The sequence below is a fragment of the Budorcas taxicolor genome, chromosome 11 (assembly GCF_023091745.1).
Source record: "Budorcas taxicolor isolate Tak-1 chromosome 11, Takin1.1, whole genome shotgun sequence".
NCBI classification, from domain to species: domain Eukaryota; kingdom Metazoa; phylum Chordata; class Mammalia; order Artiodactyla; family Bovidae; genus Budorcas; species Budorcas taxicolor.
This window is the reverse complement of record NC_068920.1, coordinates 131172500-131193700: the sequence shown is the minus strand read 5'-3', so window position 1 is coordinate 131193700 and position 21201 is coordinate 131172500. Positions and strand designations below refer to the sequence as shown.

The following is a 21201-nucleotide window of genomic DNA, read 5'->3' as shown; positions in this document are numbered from 1 at the left end:
TGTACATGTGCTCCATTCCTTTCACAGGTGCTGGTTTTATGATTATTAATTGAGCTATATATACATTTTTGTTTTGTGACCTTGTCTCTGTATGTATTTTATAATAAAATATTAACAAATTGAATTCATCATTCAAAAATTAGCATAATCCCTCAGATTCATAAAGTCCAGTTAGAAGAAAAACACTTCTAGATTCACGATGTCAAAATTACAGATAACTAGGCAGTGAGAGAAATCTAAGAATAGCTAGAGAAAACACAAGCGTGACTAGTAGACTGTTAGCTGACTTCTTATGGCAGTATGGCTGGTAGAAGACAGTTAAACAATATCTTTAATGCAGTTAAAACCACAGTCATTTAAAATTTGTTGCTAGCAAATATATCCTTCAAGAATTTAAGTGAAATAATTACATTTTTAGGTAACAAAAACAGTCAGTTCATCATCAGCAAATCTTTACTAATTCTTCAGGGAGAGAAAGGTTTCATTTGGAAGATTAGAGGTTTATTAGGAAGATTAGGCTATATTCCTTCAGAAAGGAATGAAGAGCAATAAAATATGATGAAGGGAGATAGCAGTAAAGAGAGTATAAAATTACATATCATCCAGAAGGTATTTCAGCTGCAGTTGTCTTTTATATTTTGGTGGATGTTAGGATTTATGTTCCCAATAGATTTCATGTGTGTGTGCTAAGTCAACTTCAGTCATGTCCAACTCTTTGCGACCCTATGAACTGTGGCCCACCAGGCTCCTCTGTCCAAGAAATTCTAGAGGCAAGAATACTGGAGTGGGTTGCCATGTCCTTCTCCACACTTCACGCAGGCAAATATTAAAATTAAATGAGTTTTTCTTGGTATTTACTAATTTGGGAATGAGGACATGGATGTATGTAGGGTGAGAAAAAAAATGGCATTAAAGCTTGCCTTTACAAGTGTTTCGCTTAATATTGCCATCCTTTTTGCTAACTCTTCTGTGCTTATGTTGCTGCTTTGTGTAATACTGGGATTCTTTCATGGGGACACTGGAAATATACTGAACCTCCTATCTCCTAAAGATTCTACTTTAGTCTAGGTTAGAGCCGGGGCACCAGTGGTTTTAGAAAGCTCATTCTTGTGTACAACCAGAGCTGAAAACTAAGGTTACTGAAAACGAATATGATTGAAACAGATCTGAATTCTAGTTTCAGCTCTGTTGATTACTGTGTAGACTGTGCTGACCAGGGTACTTAACATCTATGTGTTTATTTATTAATAAAACTGCTAATATTAGTAGCTATCTCACAAGGCTGTTGTGAAGAATAAAGTAACGTTTGAATGGAAAAATGGAAATAAAAATAGAGGTGTAGAAACCAAAATGACCAAAGGCAACATATAATCTTTAACTATAGAAGGTTTAGCAGATGTTTGTATTTTCAGAGAAGCCCTCTGGTTTCCCTTTATAACTCAAAGCAGTTTATTCTGATCTTTGAGTTTGCATTTTAACTCATATCGAAGTGAGGTTTTGTACTTACTGAACATCTTTAGGTTTGGGATTATTTTACTATACTTGGGTTATCTGCGGGGATGAGAACATTAAAAAGGGAAACAGTATTATAAACTTGAAACTAATTCTAATGTATGCGTTCTCCAGCATTTTTAAAAAGAAAAAAAAAATTTTAGCCGTTTACAAACGTTTTTTGGATAAATTATCTGTATCCGGCTGAGAATTTTATGCCAAACTGCAGCCCCCACATAAGCTTGGAAGAGCCAAGATATTTAAACCTGCAAAGTAAAGTGCCAGCACAACCTTTACACTGGTCTGATGTAATCATTTAACCATAGAATGGTTTGTAGCCTTGAATTGACAATGACTCAGTAGACCTTGTACGCATTTTAAAATGTTTTTAAGTTGTTGGGATTATGAAAATACCATAGAAGCACAATATTATCATAAGTAAAACACTTAACATATTTAATGAAGCTTCTTGAATATGTTTCAAGAACATTTGTAAAGAAGCCAGATTGAAAAGTAGAAAGTCTGGATTATAATAGATTTTTAAAAGAAGGTCAGCTCATTACTTATAGTATCTAAAATATAACATACCAGAAGTGATCAGTCACATTTTTAAATCAAAGGAGTTCTTTAGAAGATTTGAAAAAATTAATTGGTAAAAATAGTGATTAGTATATAATAACCATTATTAATATATAATAACCATTGTATATAGTTTATATGTTTAAAGGTACATTTTAAAAGGATTTATTTCTTTTATTACCTTGGAGATGTTTGCAAGGTTAACATGAACTTTTAGCACAGTCAGGTTCTATGAGAATTATTTAAAAAACGTAAAAATTTGTCCCAATGAAGTTTGATTTAATGTAAAAACTAGTATATTATTTTTGTGTTATTATATGAAAAGTGTATGTTAACCGTTTGTTTTACTTTCAGCCTCTACCTAGGTAATACTACTCCTAAAACCAGAGTCACTAAATCCATCCATGTTAGATTTAAAGCATGTTAGGGTCAGAAAAATATGAAAAATTGTTTCGATTTTGAACGTTTGAGTTTGTATGTTTGTCTTGATATATGAATAGATCTGACTAGAAATAATTTTGGTATTAGGTGTAGATTTATGTTATAAATGTTTCTTTTGAAGTTCATAGTGACTATATCATAGGCACCCTTAATTATATTCTTACTGAATCAGAAAATCTGTAGTAGTAATTTTCAGACTTTTAGGACTAAAAATAAACAATTGAAATACATCCATTAATCTAATAACTTTAACTTCCTGAAGAGAGCCAAGGATACTTTTCTTAGTTTTTGTTGGTACTTTTTTGTACCTTTTTATTTATGACTATTGTAATTGTGATCTAAAATTTTGTGCTGTTTTGCAGCATGTCCTGTGAGAATTCTTTTCTAAGACAGTAATGCAGTGTAAAATGTTAATAACATTTGAGGTAAAGGATGAATGAAGATTTTGAAAACTGAGAAACTCTTTTAACTGGATTAAAAAATTAAGATTACTGTTATAGTTTCTTTAACTTTTAGTATGAATTTTTAACTAGCGATTTTTAGAAATCAAAGCATAATCTTAGATATAATTTTTAGAAATCAAAGCAACACAGAATTCTTTCTAACTATAGGGTTGCTTTATTTTAAAAAGTGCTTCATTTAAACAAATTTTATTGTGGAAAATTGCAAGTATATACAAAAGTAGAAAGTATTATATAGTAAATCCTCATGGGTCTGTCACCCAGCCTCAGTAATTGTCAGCTCATGATCAGTCTTGTAGTACCCTCATCCACTTACTCCATCCACTTACTAGCATATTATATTGAAGCAAATTCTGTACATTTTATCATTTCATCTGTGAATATTTTCGTATGTTACTAAAAATGATAAGGAATCTTTTAAAATACATAACCAAAATATCATTATCTTGTCTAAAAAAAAAATAACAGTAATTCTGTAGCATCATGAAATAACCAGTATTCAAATTTCAAATTGTCTGAATCAAAACCTGTGCATTGTAATTGTTACGTCTTTTAAATATCTTGTAACTTGTCAGTTTTCTCCATCTCCCCCCCGCCCCATTTGCAGTTTATGATTGAAGAAGCAGATCTATTTGTCTTTTAGATTCTGTTGATTATATTCCCGTGGCACAGTTTAACATGTTCCTCTGCATTTCCTGCGAATTGGTAGGTGGGAGTATGTCCCAGATTTTGTGCACCTTCAGCCACCTGGTACATAGTCACAAACCAGAAATAACCCCACCCTCCCGGAGAAAGAGGTTCTGAATTTTATGATAGGGACTAAATGCTGTATTTTATATATGAGCTATAGAAGCATCTTTAGTTTTTATTTAGATAATTGTGTATAATGTATGACTGAAGATTAAAATTTACAATGACACTGGATATAGCAAAATGAGACAAATGTTTATAAAGTAGATAGAAAAGAACTGTCAAAATCAACAGAAGGATTATTAAGGTAAAGTATCCTGGATGCATTCATTTTAAGGACAGCCTATTCACTTAGAAACCTCTAATGATATCACTGTTTTTTAAAAATATACTGGCAGTATAATACACTCTCATAAAAATGACCTTGATTCATCAGGAAAGGTGAATTATATTTAATATGGCTTATTATAAAGAATAACCATTACTAGAGAGTCAACAGTTCGGCATTTAAAGGACTGAAGAATTACCATGTCTGTAAAATATGGTGTTGTGGTTAATCTGTAATTCCTGTTAATAATATATGTAAATATGTACATTTCAAAGATAGGAGTCATATATAAAAATTAAAAAAATTCTGCTTTATCAAGAATAACTAGGAAATATGTGTACTGGTTAATCAAATATTCATAATCATAAAAATTTACTATGGATGTTATATATGGATCACCAGTTCTTTTAAAATAATTGATTTTTGATAAAAACACTCTTTACCCTTAAAGTAAAAGATAATTTGATCTTTTTTTGATGATTCAGAAGCTTTTAAGGGACTGTTTATAGCATCAGAATTATTATTAAGCTTGATTGTCATATTGTAGCTGCATCGTAGAGTTGATTAATGCAGATTTCCAAAGTAATGTTAATTACCAGAGCATTATCACTGGATTCAGGAAGCCCAAATGGGCTTTGCGTCTGTGGTGTTCACAGTCATGTAAAGAGACTTACAGGAACCAGTGTGCATGCATTTGTATGTATGGCTGCATATATAGATGTTTACACATGTGCACATGTGTACATATTACTGTTAAATTTATAATCTATAGTGTTAAACACATAACACATATATACTGACTTGTGACATGTGTAGCCATTACTAGTGCTGAGGAAATTGCAAATTGAAGGAATTTGATCAAAATTTACCAAGAGGAAATTGGCTCCAAGGCATAATGATTTTGGCTGGAGGAGAGAGTGATCCTGGCACCGTATGCTCTCTGTTTCCTTGTGAGGGCTCCAAGATGATAAGAATTAGCTACATAGAGGCAGATGCTTGGTAGTTTTCTGGAAGCACAATTATAAGGTTTATGAAAAACAGGAAGATCAACATCTCATGCAGGTTTTTTTGAACGGAGAACTGATTTAATGTGCTATTTCGTACCCCTTAGACCTTGACTGTTAAACCATGATAATTTGATTTTTAAAATAATTTTTTTTCTTACTTTAAGTGTGCTAGCTTTTGGAGAAAAATTGTGTCTTAAAAATGCTTTTAAGATAATAGTTTTCAGATTGTTCAAACTTTTAATGATCGATGACTTTAATTAGTCTTACTACAATATTGTATTTTCAGAATTGCTGTCCCATTTCCTTTTGTCTACTTCTTCTCATAACCACAGATTAACTTGGCTCCCAAGAGCCAGTATCTCTATTGACACTGGAAATTTTTCAGATCCTTTAATATATTTAACTTAGTTCATAATGAATTGAATAGTAGTGATCATTTGACAAATCATTTTGAGTGCCCACATTGAATAGCCCATGATGTCTAGCACCCCTCTTGCACACAGATGAGTAAGATACTGTCCCTGTTCTTGGGTAGTTTATAGTCTTATAGAAGAAAGGTAATATGAAAGAACTGTAGCACCCATTCTTCATGAACAGTAGTGGGTGCACTGAATAGGAGAACTTTCTTTTCATCTTTAGTTTTCAGTGTCTGAGAAACTTTAGCCATTTGTCTTGCATTTTGCTTATGTGACGCCAATAAACACCTTATGTATCTACTGTAAGTGAAGGGACCAAGGAAGGAACTAAAAATTAATCTTAGTAAATTCCCTAAAATCTGAATTTAGTTGTTGCAAACTCAGATGCCTAGAGGAGCCAGCTAGGCAATACAAATGAGTGAAAAAGGTCAGTATATAGCAGTTGTAATTGGTGGTGGTTGTGTCCTGCTGAAATGTGTGTGCTTTGTCTAAAGATTTTCAAGTAGAAATTTTGTGTAGGTCAAATAAAGCGTGTCTGCAGGCTGAAGGTGCCAATTTGCAGTTCCTCTGTAATTCCTTAATATAAATGAAAGCATCATAAAAACATTTGAGAGAAAAGAAGTGGTTTAAAATTAAATACAAATAGGGACTTTCCTGGCAGTCCAGAGGTCAAGACTCCTCACTTGCTCTATAGGGGATAAGGGTTTGATCCTTGGTCAGGGAACTAAGATCCCACTTGCCACGGTGTAGCCAAAAAAAAAAAAAAAAAAAAATTTAAACACAAATAAATACTTGCAATTTAAGGACGATCACACCATTTAGTAAGCTATTTGGTGCTTTTTTCTGGGGTATAGATGATGGTAAAGAATGCACCTGCAATGCGGAAGACCTGGGTTCGATCCCTGGATTGGCAAGATCCCCTGGAGGAGGGCATGGCAACACACTCCAGTATTCTTGCCTGGAGGATCTCATGGACAGAGGAGTCTGGTGGGCTATAATCCATGGAGTCACAAAGAGTCAGACATGACTAATCACAGCACACAGATGGCATTAAATTAGGGATGATGGGTTCTCAGGAGGAGCCTGGAAGATAGAAATCTAGGCAGATGAGGGGGATCGAGTTTGTAGGAATTCACAAGAGTGATGTTGGTTCTCCATTGTTGAAGATTTTCTTTTCTGGGTGTGGATAGCCCTGGATTTCAAATGTTAGTTATTGTTAAAAATAGGTCACAGGTCTGAAGACACATTCTGTTATTCCTGGGAAATGTTCAGGGCAGCTCTAATGGAGAGCTCTAGTGGATGGAGCCTTTAGCCATCATTTAAACAGTGGATCTTATGTGAAGGATCAGTGAGTTTATATGAAATTATTTGGGTCTTTGAGCACAATAAGAAAATTCATCAGAAAGATGATCTAACTTCCTGGGTTTCTGCCTTGCTATCAGGATACCTGAACATGACTCCAAAAATTACAAAACAGATTCTCTAGGGCCACAAAGTGGGTGTCCCTCCAGGCTTACTGAATCAGTGTCTAAGTGTGTTATTGTTGTTCAGTCACTAAGTCGTGTCCGACTGTGACCCCATGGGCTGTAGCATGCCAGGACCCTCTGTCCTCCACTATTTCCAGCAGTTTGCTCAAATTCATGTCTGTTGAGTTGGTGATGTTACTTAACCATCTCCTCCTCTGCTACCCAGAGTGCAGGATCTGAGAGTCTGTCTTTTTAATAGATACTTTTACAGTTATTCTGGTGATAGACAGGATGGGAACTAGAGCTGTAGGCAGAAAAGGGTTCATATATTGCGGAGAATACCAGGTTTCTTTGGTCAATGAAGATTGCATACCGACAGACCTTTATTAAAGAATGTTTTTAAAAAAGTGGTGTTTATTGATAGAACCCCATTCTGTCTGATAAAGGGTGTTGTTGGTAATAGATATTGGTGGCTTAGGTTATAAGGGCATTGTTAAGATTCTTGAGGCACATCGTTGGCAGGGTATGTATTTGTAATTATTTACGCTGAGACCCAGGGAAGATTGTTTGGGTGGTACAATTTGAAATAGGTACTTCTCTTTGTTGACTGTGAGAAACACCACAGTTTTGAAAGAAGTGATTAGAAGAATGGCCTTGGGGACTGGAGAGGGATGTTGAGTTTAAGGAAGTAAAAATTGATGAAACTGAGTAATAATCACTGTGTATTGCTCAGCTGACAAATGACTTGGGGCCGTCACTGTGGCTGCTGTTGTGGGGGCCTATTTTTAATCTCTCTGGAGAGAATCTGTGCAAAAGATGTAAAGGCTTATTAGTCGAAGCTGCACACTTCAAGCTTGGCATGGAACCAGCATTCATAAGACACCTAGTACAGTGTGTCCATGCCGATTGTTTCACTCAAGTGGAGGAAAGGGAAAAATACCTCCTGTTTACAGGACCACGAAGGCAGTAAAGGCCTCTCTGAGCTCGTGTTAACAAAGTGCTGGGCTGCTGCTTGTTGTATACGTTCCCAAGACACATGTCACTAATCAAAATGTTCTTATCTGGTCTGAAACAGTTGTTCACTTTTTTCCCTTGCAACCTTCAACAGCAGTATTGAGTTTTTCAGAAATCTCATTTTATTACTGACTGAATCAAATACCTTACTGGTATTTGAAAAGCTCTGGGATGGGGAACATTTCTGATACCTATTTCAGATTTATTTTAACTTAACATGTATTGAATGAGCTGTAATATATAGCAGTAGAGTCTTCCATCTTTCCTTCCTTCCTTTTAATTTACTTTTTCCTTAAGGGAAATTATTTTAATCATTGTTGGGTTTGTGGAAGTAGATTAATCCTCTGTGTAGATTTTCCTGCAGTAATGTAAGAAGCTTTCTTTTTTCCTCTGGCAGAAAACATAAGGACCCATGTCAAATGTATACTTTAGATTAAAGGGCTCTCAAATAATGATCAGAGTTTATGAATGTTTCCCTCTGTTCTTTGTCTTAGTGAGGTGAAATAGTGACATGGTGTATCAGTACTATTTTATTTCTTCTCTCCCTCTCCTTTTCCTCCTCCTTCCTCATTTTCTTCCAACAGAAATACCTGATTCAGATTAGCTTAAACAATAAAGGGAGAGTTCATTGACTTACAGAACTTAAAAGACCAGAAGTGGGCTTCAGATAAGGCTTGGTCCAGTGGCTACAATAATGTCATTTAAGGACCTAGTTTCTATTTCTTTTCTTCTCTGCTCTGCCTTCCACTGTGTTGACTTTATTCTTACTCTTCACATTCACCCAGCAACTCGAGTCTCTTCCTTAGTGAATATAAAATTGTTACTCCAGTTCAAACTTTGTATTCTCCTATCATGGGAAGAAAGAATACTTTTATTTCTCAGAAGTCCCAGCTGTCCTCTTCATTTTTCTCATTGCACTTGTGCACATAGCTGAATTTCCTCGGTGCACAGGAAATGTTGATGGGGTTAGGCAGTCAGCACCATGGAGCTTGAAGTAGAAGGTCTTACTCAAAACTCAGGCCTGAGAGTGGGGAGGGGTGGTTTCTCAAGGAAATTTGGGTTTGTCTTACCAGAGGAAGGGAAATGGATGTTGGAAATCAAATAATAGATGTCTACTAAATGTGGGTTTAGGCAACGGACGTTATATGGACCTGGGGTGAGGTGGAGTTTTTAGGGGGAAGGATGAAGACATTGAAAATTTTTACTATCTTGTGTGTTACATTTTTTGGGTATCTGTTCCTTTAGTTGATGGTCTACTTTACATTGCTTTTTCTTCCTTGCTCTTTCAGTAGTTGCCTGTGGCTGGTGTAACAGGAAGAGCTCGAAGAAGAGCCTTCTTTTCAGTTGGCATTTCCCCTAATTATTTATATGCAAACTGCGTTACTAGGACTTTGGTTGCTTCAAGACCGCTGGTCAGAAAGGCCCAAGACTGGGATTTTGGCTAAGAGGACCAAGGTCTGTCAAATACTGCCACAGGTCTGGAATTAAGTCCAGGGAGCTCGCTATGGTGCGAAGCAGTTGTGTAGTATAAATCATTGTAGCCCAGGGGCCAAGTCTAGCTGGGGAAATCATTGATAGGGCAGGGGTCAGAAACCAGGCGTCAGAGCTTGCAGGTGTTTGTCTGGTTAAAAATAACAACTTGGTTGAAGCTGTTTGTTCTCTTGTTTTGTTCCATATGGCTCATTCCTGTAGGTCTCTTTGTGATTATCATAGTTGGAAAGAAATGAGAATCTACCCTGAGGTCTGGTCCTGACTTAAGTGGAGAAGAGATTATTGTCTTGACAGGGGAGACAGGGTAGGATTCCTGTGGTGTTGTGACTCACCTATGGCTATGAAACGCTCAGTGCCAACAAAGGATACTAAGCTTGAATCATCTTCTTCCATTATTTAAATAATTTGCTCCAAGTTTAAAATCTCTGTGCAGAAATTGGGATTCTTCATCTTTTAAGTTCAAAAGACTCCTGAAGACATTTTTCTAATGAAAAGTGAAATCCTAACAAAGTGTTTGCTTTAACTAAATGATTGCAGTTAATTTCTTGTAAAGAAACACAGAAGCACACTTTAACTTAAAATAAGCTCACACTGTTGTTTCTTGTAGTACAGCCAGGAAAACCAGAAACAAGCTGTTTCCTTCAAAATCACATCCCTGGATGATATTCGAGCAACCTGGACAATTTAAATGCATCCCCAGGAAAAACAATTTGAGTCAAGTTGGAAATCATATTTGCTAATTTCCTTTCTGTCATGGCAATGTTGTCTTTTATTCTTAGAGTCCAGGTAGGCTTGATTGAGAAGGTGTGTGGCATCAGAGGCTCAGGTGAATCGCAACATTCACTTCAGAGCCACAGCCAATCTGGGGTCATGAAAAGTTTTTTGTTTTTTGTTTTTTAATTGGGGTTTTGGTGAACTGGATACATGTACGGCCTAAAGGAATTTAAATTTCTTTGAAACACTTTGTGGGCCAGACAGAAAGATTTCTAAATGTTTAGGGATCACTAGTCAAATTCACTTTCATGCATTGGAGAAGGAAATGGCAACCCACTCCAGTGTTCTAGCCTGGAGAATCCCAGGGACAGGGGAGCCTGGTGGGCTGCTGTCTATGGGGTCACACAGAGTCGGACACGACTGAAGTGACTTAGCAGCAGCAGCAGTCAAATTTTAGTCTACACTGACATTTTGTTCAAATATTGAACTTAATAATATTATTTATTCATGCTTTTAAAAATTTGTTTTGAGAAACAGTAGGTATAAAACTTAAGCATTTTGGCCCCCAGTAGATTTGATTTTGTATTTTAAAGATAGCACCTTAAAGTTGTGTGTGTAGAGACAGTATCTTGGGGAAGAAGTAAGAGTAGATTTGGTTATTAAATTCAGCAGTTAGTGATTTTAGTGTTTCTAGTCTTAGTTCGTTTATATTCATTTTGGAAAAGATGCTGGCCCTGTGCTCTAAGTGGTTGTACTGTTAAGAGAAGAAAGGTCATAAAGGCTCTGGGGAGCCTCTTTGTTTTCAACTTTGTTCCACTTGGAGCAGGGTTTCCAAGATAGAAAAAAATCTGCTCTTTACTTTCTTCCTCTTGATAGACAAGAAATGCTGGGTCAACAGATGTGGTTTGAGATTCCTTTCTTCCCCTGCTCTCTTCCACCCTAGGTTGCTCCCATCTCTCCATTCCAGTTCCAAAGAAACAGAACTTAGAAATGTGCCAAGTGACCCTAGAGACCTATTTGAAGTAGCAGTTCAGCGTGTCCTGGGGTTGCATGCTGGTCACTTTCTTTTTGGAGGAGCTGAAAGGTCATTTGTAAGCAACTTCTCATGGGCAAAAAGCGATGTTACAGGTGTTTTTTTTTTTTTTTTCCTGAGTTTTCTAAATGGAGCTAAAACTCTATTTTTGAGATGTACTGTGCTGTGCTTAGTCACTCAGTCATGTCCGACTCTGCGACCCCATATAGCCTGCCAGGCCCCTCTGTCCATGGGGATTCTCCAGGGAAGAATACTCGAGTGGGTTGTCTTGCCCTCCTCCAGGGGATCTTCCCAACCCAGGGATCAAACCCAGGTCTCCCGCATTGCAGGTGGATTCTTTACCGTTTGAGCCATGAGGGAAGCCTGTATTTTTGAGATACTTTTGTATATTTTAGATTAAAGCATGCTGACCTGTGGAAGAAAGCAAACATGTATGTCAGTTCCAATGAGTCTGCTGAGCATAAAACAGGGATGGTAGAGAAATTCTGGTGTGATGCACCAGTAGGTGGTAGATATTTGAAGATTCCCCAGAACTCCTCTGTTATTTGGAAGTTTTGCTTACCTAGTAATTGTTGGTGAGGCTGCCCACTGAATGGCATTTAAAAAAATTCAGATTTAGGATTTCTTTATTTTTCCTTTTCTCATTTGTGAACCTGTTGGTTCTTTCATAAAATCATGCGGAAGAGTGATTTTTCAGAAACCAAGCTATTTGTATATTTTGCCCAACACATTACCTTTGTCCTTCTCAAAGGTGTTTATCTGTCATGTTCTATATTGGCATAGGGTTAGTATCACATTACCACTAGTATCCAGAAGATTTAAGCCAGGGAATGGACTGCTGTCTTTTTTCTTTTTTTTTCCTGCAAGGCAATAAATCAGACCTTTTAGAAAAGCCTAGGTCACAGAAAATCCAGGGAACTTAGTTGTTGATTGAGAGGGAGGTCAGAACCTTGGAGAGCTCTAGAGAGAGCAGGGACAGAATGCAGTGGAAGCTGCCATGGCCGGCCCCAAGCAGACTAGGTTTTTTTGAGAAGATTGTGGTTCCACTTTGTTTATTGTTAAGATATGTATGAAATAAGGAGATAAATCCCTTTTACTCCCAAGCCATGAGAGCTCTCTCTCTCTGTCTATATGTATAAAATCTATAATTTCATGACTTGGGGCTATAGCCTTATAAACCAGAGAAAATGCTTTTCTTCAGCACATCTAGAAGATCCTCCAGGCCATTGTATGATTTCAGATTCCTCCTGGGAGGGCCTCTGGTATCATGATGAAGATGGTCACAGATAGGAAGGATAAAAGAAGCATAAGATTTCAGTGAAGTGTTTACTAGGCAATGGCACCCCACTCTGGTACTCTTGCTTGGAAAATCCCATGGATGGAGGAGTCCATGGGGTTGCTAAGAGTTGGACACGACTGAGCGACTTCACTTTCACTTTTCACTTTCATGCATTGGAGAAGGAAATGGCAACCCACTTCAGTGTTCTTGCCTGGAGAATCCAAGGGATGGCAGAGCCTGGCAGGTTGCTGTCTCTGGGGTCTCACAAAGTCGGACACAACTGAAGTGACTTAGCAGCAGCAGCAGACTAGATCCACTTCCCCCAAAATTAATTTTTTTTTTCAAATGACATGTTAGGTAAAACTTCAACACAACCCAAACTCAAACCAAACCAAAACAACCAACCAAACAAAAACCAAAAGCAGAATGACAGAGGTGTTCTGGTTAAAGCAGGTTAAGAGGCTGGGGTGCCCTCTACTAGGTTTACTCCTGGCTCCAGCTGTAGCCACTGAACACAGGCTGCAAATTGCCACATTTGAGCAGAATACTTCAGTTTACTTCTCAGACATAGTTCTTAAGCAAGTGTGAGAATTTAACTTAATTGTACTTCTAGGAATATTTTTTACTAGCCCATATTAATCCCCAAAATGGCCGTATGTTGGTTGTCGTCTTAGCTATTCATTTGGATGTCACAGATTTGCATCTCTTTCTAATTAGCTTCTGTGCTTCCAAGAACCCACTGAGTTTTCAAGACTGTAATTAACAGCAACTTCAAAGAACATGGCAACATTCTCAAATCTCAGATTCAATAGGCTCTTCTTATAAGAATGAAGAGAATTATTAGACTATTTGAAAATAAAGCCATTGAGGATTATAAAACTACCCTAATTAATTTTTTGCCATACCAATATTTATTTCTGTGAGTACTCTATACATTGTAGAGGTCTCAGGGTGGCTCCATCTGGGGATAAGAATAGTCTTTGTGGAGAGTGGAGGGATCTGATAATATAGGTTGTGAGGAAGACTTACCTTTATTCCTTATTCTCTTATGCTATCAGAAAAAATGCTATTTCTCTTACCATGTGTATATTATTGTTTCAATGAAACATTAGTTTATGAAAAAGAAGAAATCAATAAAATCACATTTATTTGCTTATTAGTTGAAATCACTGCAGATGGTGACTGTAGCCATGAAATTAAAAGATGCTTACTCCTTGGAAGAAAAGTTACGACCAACCTAGACAGCATATTCAAAAGCAGAGACATTACTTTGTCAACAAAGGTCCATCTAGTCAAGGCTGTGGTTTTTCCAGTGGTCATGTATGGATGCGATAGTTGGACTGTGAAGAAAGCTGAGTGCCGAAGAATTGATGCTTTTGAAGTGTGGTGTTGGAGAAGACTCTTGAGAGTCCCTTGGACTGCAGGGAGATCCAACCAGTCCATTCTGAAGGAGATCAGTCCTGGGTGTTCTTTGGAAGGAATGATGCTAAAGCTGCAACTCTAGTACTCTGGCTACCTTATGCGAAGAGTTCTCATTGGAAAAGACTCTGATGCTGGGAGGGATTGGGGGCAGGAAGAAAAGAGGACAACAGAGGATGAGATGGCTGGATGGCATCATCGACCTGATGGATGTGAGTTTGAGTGAACTCCGGGAGATGGTGATGGACAGGGAGGCCTAGCATGCTGCAATTCATGGGGTTGCAAAGAGTCAGACACAACTGAGCGACTGAACTGAACTGAACTGAAGGCTATGTACTTTTCATACATTGTTTTTTAACTTTTTATTAAGGTATAACTGACATACAACATTTAGTTTTAGGTGTACAACATGTTGATTTATGTATATATTATAAAATGAATACCACAATAAATTTAACTTTCATCACCATACAGTTATAGATTTCTTTTTCTTGTGATGAGAACCTTTAAGATTTACTCTCTTAGCAGTTTTCAAATATATAGTACAGTATTATATGTTGTGTACAGTACTAGGTAGTTGTACATAATTTTGTAATGTGTCAGATAATTTTAAAGAAGTGTTTCTAATTTATATCTATACTTTATCCTCTTATTAATTAACAGTTTTTATTATAAGCATTTTTTAAAAGAAATGTTTTCCCCCTTATAAGATTTTTTTCCCCCTTCCTTATTAGTCAGTGATGATCCCAGGGCTCATTTACTAATTTGCTTATTTCTCTTCTTCATCTCCCCAGTGCTGTGAATCTAGTACATTGTTTCCTGACTCTTTTCATATATTTGTGTCATTGTGAGTGAATTTGCTTTAGTATGACTGAGAAGCCTTGTTTTGAATAAGTGAGATGTGATTTGGAGGTGAAGTGAGTTAGGCGTTTGCAAGAGTTATAATCTGCTGTGTTCTCACGTAAGGAAGCTCACATAAGAAGCTGAGGATTGGTTGTGCTTTTTCAAGTCTGCAGGGCCATCGATTTGGGAGTATAACATATGTGGTAGAGTGTATCGATGAGAGAGACGTGGGAAGGTTGAGGGTCACACAAACAGGAGCATCCCTTAAATCAGACAGCCTGTAGAGTGAGCCAGAGTGGGGAATCCAGAATTACTGCTAGATGGGAGACAGGTTGTGACTACAAAGAGGCAGATGCCAATTCTTTGGTTAGAAACTGATACTTTAGTGAATATCATGTCACTGAGGGTTGGCAGGTTTACATTCTATGCTCTCAGTTGTCTACACTTGAGCATCATCAGAATTGTTCAACCTCTTTAATTAACCAGCATTTAAAAGGCACTGGCATGATATCTTCCCTGAACTGCTTCATATGTGTTTGGTGAGAATGAATAAAGTTTCATGATAGTAGTTCATTTTTTCACTTTTGTCTGTTTTCTTTTATTATACTTTTATCACTTTCTCCTAATGCATTTTTACTCCTTCCCATCCATGTTGATATATTACATGTCCCATGCCTACTCTTCTTGACCATCCTCATTTAAGATTTCCTCTTTCATATATCACCAAAAATAAGTAAAATAAGAACCTTGTGCATAGAGAGAAAAACTTTTCTTTTTTTCATAAAGAGGCTTCTTAATTTATGCCCCCACACCCTTTCCTTGAAGAAGCTCTGGACATTTTTCTCTATCTCCTTCTCAAGAGCGTGGAAAACCCCAATGTCCTGCACTGTTAGACCTGCTTTTAAAATATGCTTTAGTCTTAGAAAATGACCAGAATCTTGTGTACCTTCTATGTTCTCCCCTTCTAGGCCACGTAATTCAAAGCACAAATGACTTCATGTGTAGAAGTGGTCATGCAGCAGCAGTAGAGGAATTTTTATCCCAGTGAACATACCTCTGCTTCCCTTGATGAGAATGTTTTTCAACTAAGTTGTTTTCCACTGAAGTGCACTTTCAGTGTCCAGAGAGGTCAAATGCATTTCCATGTATTGGGAGGTTGTATTTAATGGAAAGGCACTGCTTGGCATGTCGTTACTATGCATTTAATAATTATATTGAATCACTTGAAATGAATTCAAATTGGTAAGAGGTGTTTGCCAGCTTATATGCTTTCATAATTTAAAAAATTTTTGTAGATATAGGCTGTAACTTGCCAAGTAGCTAAAGAGAAATTTTAGAATTAACAGTTTAAAATGATAGAAACTTCTCTGGTGGTCCAGGGTTAAGCATTTGCCTTCCAGTGCAGGGGACACTGGTTTAATCCCTTCCAGTGCAGGGGACACTGTTTTAATCCCTGAACTATGATCCCATGTGCCACGGGGCAGCTAAGCCTGTGTGCTACAGCTGCTGGGCCCACACGCTGCAGCTACTGAAGCCTGAGTGCTGAGAGCCCGTACTCTGCCACAGGAGCAGCCACTGCAGCAAGAGCGTGTGGCACAACAACCAGAGAGTAGCTCCTGCTCACCACAACTAGAGAAAGATTGCTCATGCAGCAAAGAAGAGCCAGTGCACTACAACGAAGAGCCGGTGCAGCCAAAAATAAGTAAATAAATAAGGTAAATAAAGAGTTTAAACTGAGGCAGCGGAAGCTTTTTCTTTTTGTATTGGAAGAAGGACTTGAATACTTGACCAAGAAAGGGAAGATTATATATTTTTTTCTATATGTCAGTGTTTAATGATGATTTCTGAAGGAAATGCATAGCCAGCTATATAATGATCATTTTGAGTTTTATACTATGTTGTTATATCCTGTTGATACTTTAAATGTGGTCTTGAGTACCTCAAAAGGCTCTTAAGATTCAGAGGTTTGCCAGTGAGGAGTTTATACTCTTTTTGTTCAGTTGCTTCATAGCAAGGGCTCTCTTTGATTCACTGTAGAATGCTGAAGCTCCTGCTTTTTCCTCTGTTCATCGAGTCTTTATTGGATATTCCCGAAGAGCTATTTTTCCTATAAGTGAAAGAGCATTTAGTGACGTCTCCATTGTCATTTATTCCCTAAGTCAACCCACTATTGGAGAAAAATCATTATTATTCTTTTAAAGGATGTATTTCTTTACCTTCTGTTTGTTTTCTTTTGATAGAAGACTTCTCTGGTGAGATTGGTCATGGTATTAATGAATGTGATTTTTTGGAATTATATAAATGAAATGTGTTAACATTTGGAATATCTCCATAACTCAGTGAATCACTATTTTCTAAATGACCAATGAATGATGGTGCAAAGTCATACATGAGTGAAAGTTTCATTTAAAGTACAGGATAGACAAATGGAATTTAGGGTAAGAGTGTGAAATATTTATCAATATAATTTTATCCTACTGTTTAACACAGGGATTTGGATTCAATATCCTGTAATAAACCATAATGGAAGAGAAAAAAAGTAGTTTTAGATTCCCATTACAACTAACCTTTAAGAAACCACCACTTGTTGAGTTTTGGTGTAGTATCAAAGAAGAACATCCAGAATTATTTGGAAAGGCTGTGTAACTACTCTTTTTTCAAAGTACATATTTGAATGAGGCTGTATTTTCTTCGTATACTTCAGCCAAAACAACATATTGCAACATTGAATGTAAAAGCACATATGAGAATCCAGCTCTTTAATTAAATCAGACATTAAAGAGTTTTGCAAGAATATGAAACAATGCCATGCGTCTCATGATTTTTTGGAAAAATACAGTTTTTTCATTAAAAATGTTTTTATGTTAACATGTAGTAGGATTGTTATTTTTAAATGAGTTAATATTTGAAACTTTCTGTTTTAACTTTTACTATAGTAAATTTAATACATATAATTCATATATGTAAGAAGCTCTTTGGGGTCCCCAATACTTAAAAAAATTTTTTTTAATATAAATTTATTTATTTTAATTCGAGGTTAATTACTTTACAATATTGTATTGGTTTTGCCTTACATCAACATGAATCCGCCACAGGTATACACGTGTTCCCCATCCTGAACCCCCCTCCCTCCCCGTACCACCCCAATACTTTTTAAGAGTATAAAAGGTTGCTGAGACCAGAATGTATGAGAACCTGTGCTGTAGTGCTTAAGCGGGGACTTGGAGCCAAATTGCTTAAGTTCAGAACTCAGCTTTATTATTTAATAGCTCTGTGACCTTGGACAAGATACCAAACTACTTTTGGCCTCAGTTTCTCATCTAAATAAAATGCTATAATAATGTAACTTGTAGGTTGTCTTAAGGATTAATTTGAATATAAGAAAAGTTCTTAGAATTTATATAGTACTCAGCAGGCTATATAATTATCACCTTTTGAGCATTTATAATGTATTGGTGTTTTCCTTTATAGGTGCCAGATTTCTAAATTTCTAGAGATTCAGTGTTTTGCGGTATTAACATGGTCTGTCATCAGTAAAGTCTCCGATACCCTTAACTTTTCTACACCATTCCACCTCCTCCCTCCCCGACCCCGTCCCCGCCAAAGTCAGTGGTTCTCAACCTTTGCTGTATTTTAGAATCACCTGGGAAGCTTAAACAAACAAACCCTCAGTGCCCAAGACACACTTCAGATTGACTCAGTTAAACCAGAATCTGGAGGTGGGAATAGGGACCAAACATAGTATTTCCCGCTCTTGAAGCCTGAATATTCAGATCCTCTGCCCTGAGATTCTCTTTCCTTCCATGTTCTCAAATAATTTATTTATTATAGCTGATTTCTCTCTCATCTTTTGTATCACTACACTTGGAGGGGTGGTAGGTGTTCTCCCTGCTCGATGCTGCTGCCAAGGAAACCATCATTCCCTTTTCCCTGACACCCCATCCCCAGCCTTGAAACTCAGCCCATCAGACAGTAGGACACACCCCTCCCTCCTTGTTGTTATCTAGAGACATCCTTTGAAGATTTTGGCGCATGGCTCACAGTTATTTTCTCAGCACTGTTGATTGCTGTTTTTGTGATTGCAGGTGATTTAATATTCACAGAAATGCTCCTCCCCACATGCAGGCCTCTCAGTCCCTGACTTCCTTTCCTGCAGGGATCTTGTCCTCTCTCCACCTCCCTCAGCCAGGCACATGCTCAGCCAGTCCTTGTCAGTACCCATTACAGATCAAACATCCTGTTCTCCGACCGCAACGCCTGTCTTTCAGAATTCATTTTTTTTTTTTAGAATCTCAACTGCAACAATTCTTCCAGCTCACCAGGACCATTGGTCCTGTCATTTTCCCACTAACTCTCACTTCTCTTATGAACTTACTTTGCTTTTTCCTGGCTTAGGGCGATTATCGTCTGTGTCCATAATTACAATCATTCTTCTGCAAGCCCTCAAAGATCTCTTGCCCCTCTTTCTTTCTATTGTACTTACCTGGCAAAATCCCAACCTTTGTTAAATCTAAATTCCTCCCCCTCTACATTGCACCCAGGTGAGTGAATTCATGCTGATTGGTCTCACTTAAAATCATACCTCAAGCCCAGTGGGGCTTTTAGTGCTGTCTGGAACTCCTCCTCCATCTCCCCAGTTCATTCATTGTTTATTGTTCTAAATGACTATTGCACACTCTCTTCCCAGACTTCTTGTGTCCCCTCCTTCTTCCTCACTCTCAGCTGATGGCCTCGTTTCAAGGAGAAAATGTAAACCCTTAGGAGAGAACCACCACAAGCTTCTGTCACTGCATAGAACAGCCTGCCTACATTTGTAATCCTAAACTGGCCTTTTCTCTTGTACCTACAGATGGATTCTCTGTGCTCATTTCTAAGGCATCCCTCTTGGAGACCCCATTCTGCCTACTAATTGTTATCTTCTCTGATGGTGTTCTGTGCCCACTTCGCTTTACAGCAGCATGTTCCCCGCTCTCTATGGGGATATTCCCTCAGACTATAAGCATCTGAGCAAAACTTTCTCTTCCTCTCTGGTTACCAGTTTGCATTGTCTGTATCACGTTTCTAATGTCTTTCTACTCATTCTGTCTTAAAGTCTCTACAGTCAAGCTTCTGCTTCACCAAGATAGCCTTTGTGGAGCATAGTACTGACCTGTGTGTCAGCATACCCAGCCGTCAGTTCCTGGGCCTTCTCTTACTCAGCAGCACCATTTGGCACTGCTGATCACTTCTCTCTTTTGAAGCTGTTCCTTCACCAGTTTTCTCAGTAGCATTTATTACCATCTGATTTTGTTGATTATTTATTTTGGTCAATGAAACTGTAAGCTCCTTTAGCAAGGACTTGGTTTATTCCTGTCACTGCCTGGAACAGTGGCTGATACAGAATGGGTACTTGATACGTATTTGTTGAAAGAATGACTGTGCGCTTAAGAGCAGCTATATACTTGTCAGATCTTTCCCATCTCCTTTCCTGGTCAGGCTGTCACAGCCATGTCCTTTCTCTTTTTCTCCAGACCTTTCATTTCCTAACTATTGCCTGTCATCTCTACTCCATTCCTATCTTTTTCAGGCTGAACCACCACCATTGTGCTTACATGTCTGTGGGGCTCTAATGTTTACAGAGTGTTCATTTATATCTGGTATTATAGATGCAGATGGTCTGTGGATCTGAGTTGAATGACATTAGCATTTAATGCTGAATTTAGGTGCAGATGGAAGAAATTAAAATTACGAAAGAATAAGAAACAAGTCTTTAGGGCTAAAATTATGGTCTTCTTAGGATGTTTTGGCTTCTTGTTTTGTTATTACCCTACTTTACACTTTACTATTTCTGTCTGCCCATAGTGGAATTCTCCTTGATTGTCTGCAAGAATTTTTAGAAAGCAGGAAAAATCAGCAAGTTCAAGAGGCCCTTCTGACTTCAGCTCTGAGCTTATCATTAATTAAGAGTAGTCTGTTTCTCTCTTAGATTATTTGTGGGAATATAAATTGGTGCAGCTTCTATGGAAAACAGTATGGAGGTTCCTTAAAAAAAAAACAAAAACTAGAGTTGCCACGTGCCCAGCAATCTCACTCCTGGGCATATATCCAGAAAAACTCTAACTGGAAAAGATACATGCTCGCCAATGTTCATAGCACTGTTTATAATAGCCAAGACATGGAAGCAACCTAAGTATCCATTGGCAGATGAATGCTAAAGAAGATGTGGTGCATACCTACAATGGAGTATTACTCAGCCATAGAAAGAAGGAAATAATGCCATTTGCAGCTACTTGGAGGTTAGAGATTATCATACTAAGTGAAGTAAATCAGAAAGAGAAAGACGAATACCCTATGATATCACTTATATGTGAAATCTAAAATATGATAAAAAGGCACTTATTTACAAAACAGAAGCAGACTCACAAACTTAGAAAACAAACATGGTTACTAAAGGGAGAAGGGTGGGGGAGGGATAAATTAGGCGTTTGAGATTAGCAGATATAAACTATATAAAATAGAGATGTAACCAAGTCCTCCTCTATAGCAAGGG

General features: G+C 37.5%; 1 protein-coding gene across 2 annotated transcripts in view; it reads left to right on the top strand.

Moving 5' to 3' along the window:
- BABAM2 (BRISC and BRCA1 A complex member 2) overlaps window positions 1–21201 on the top strand; it is a 399166-nt gene that overhangs the window by 94877 nt on the left and 283088 nt on the right. The gene's annotated exons all lie outside the window — the stretch shown is intronic.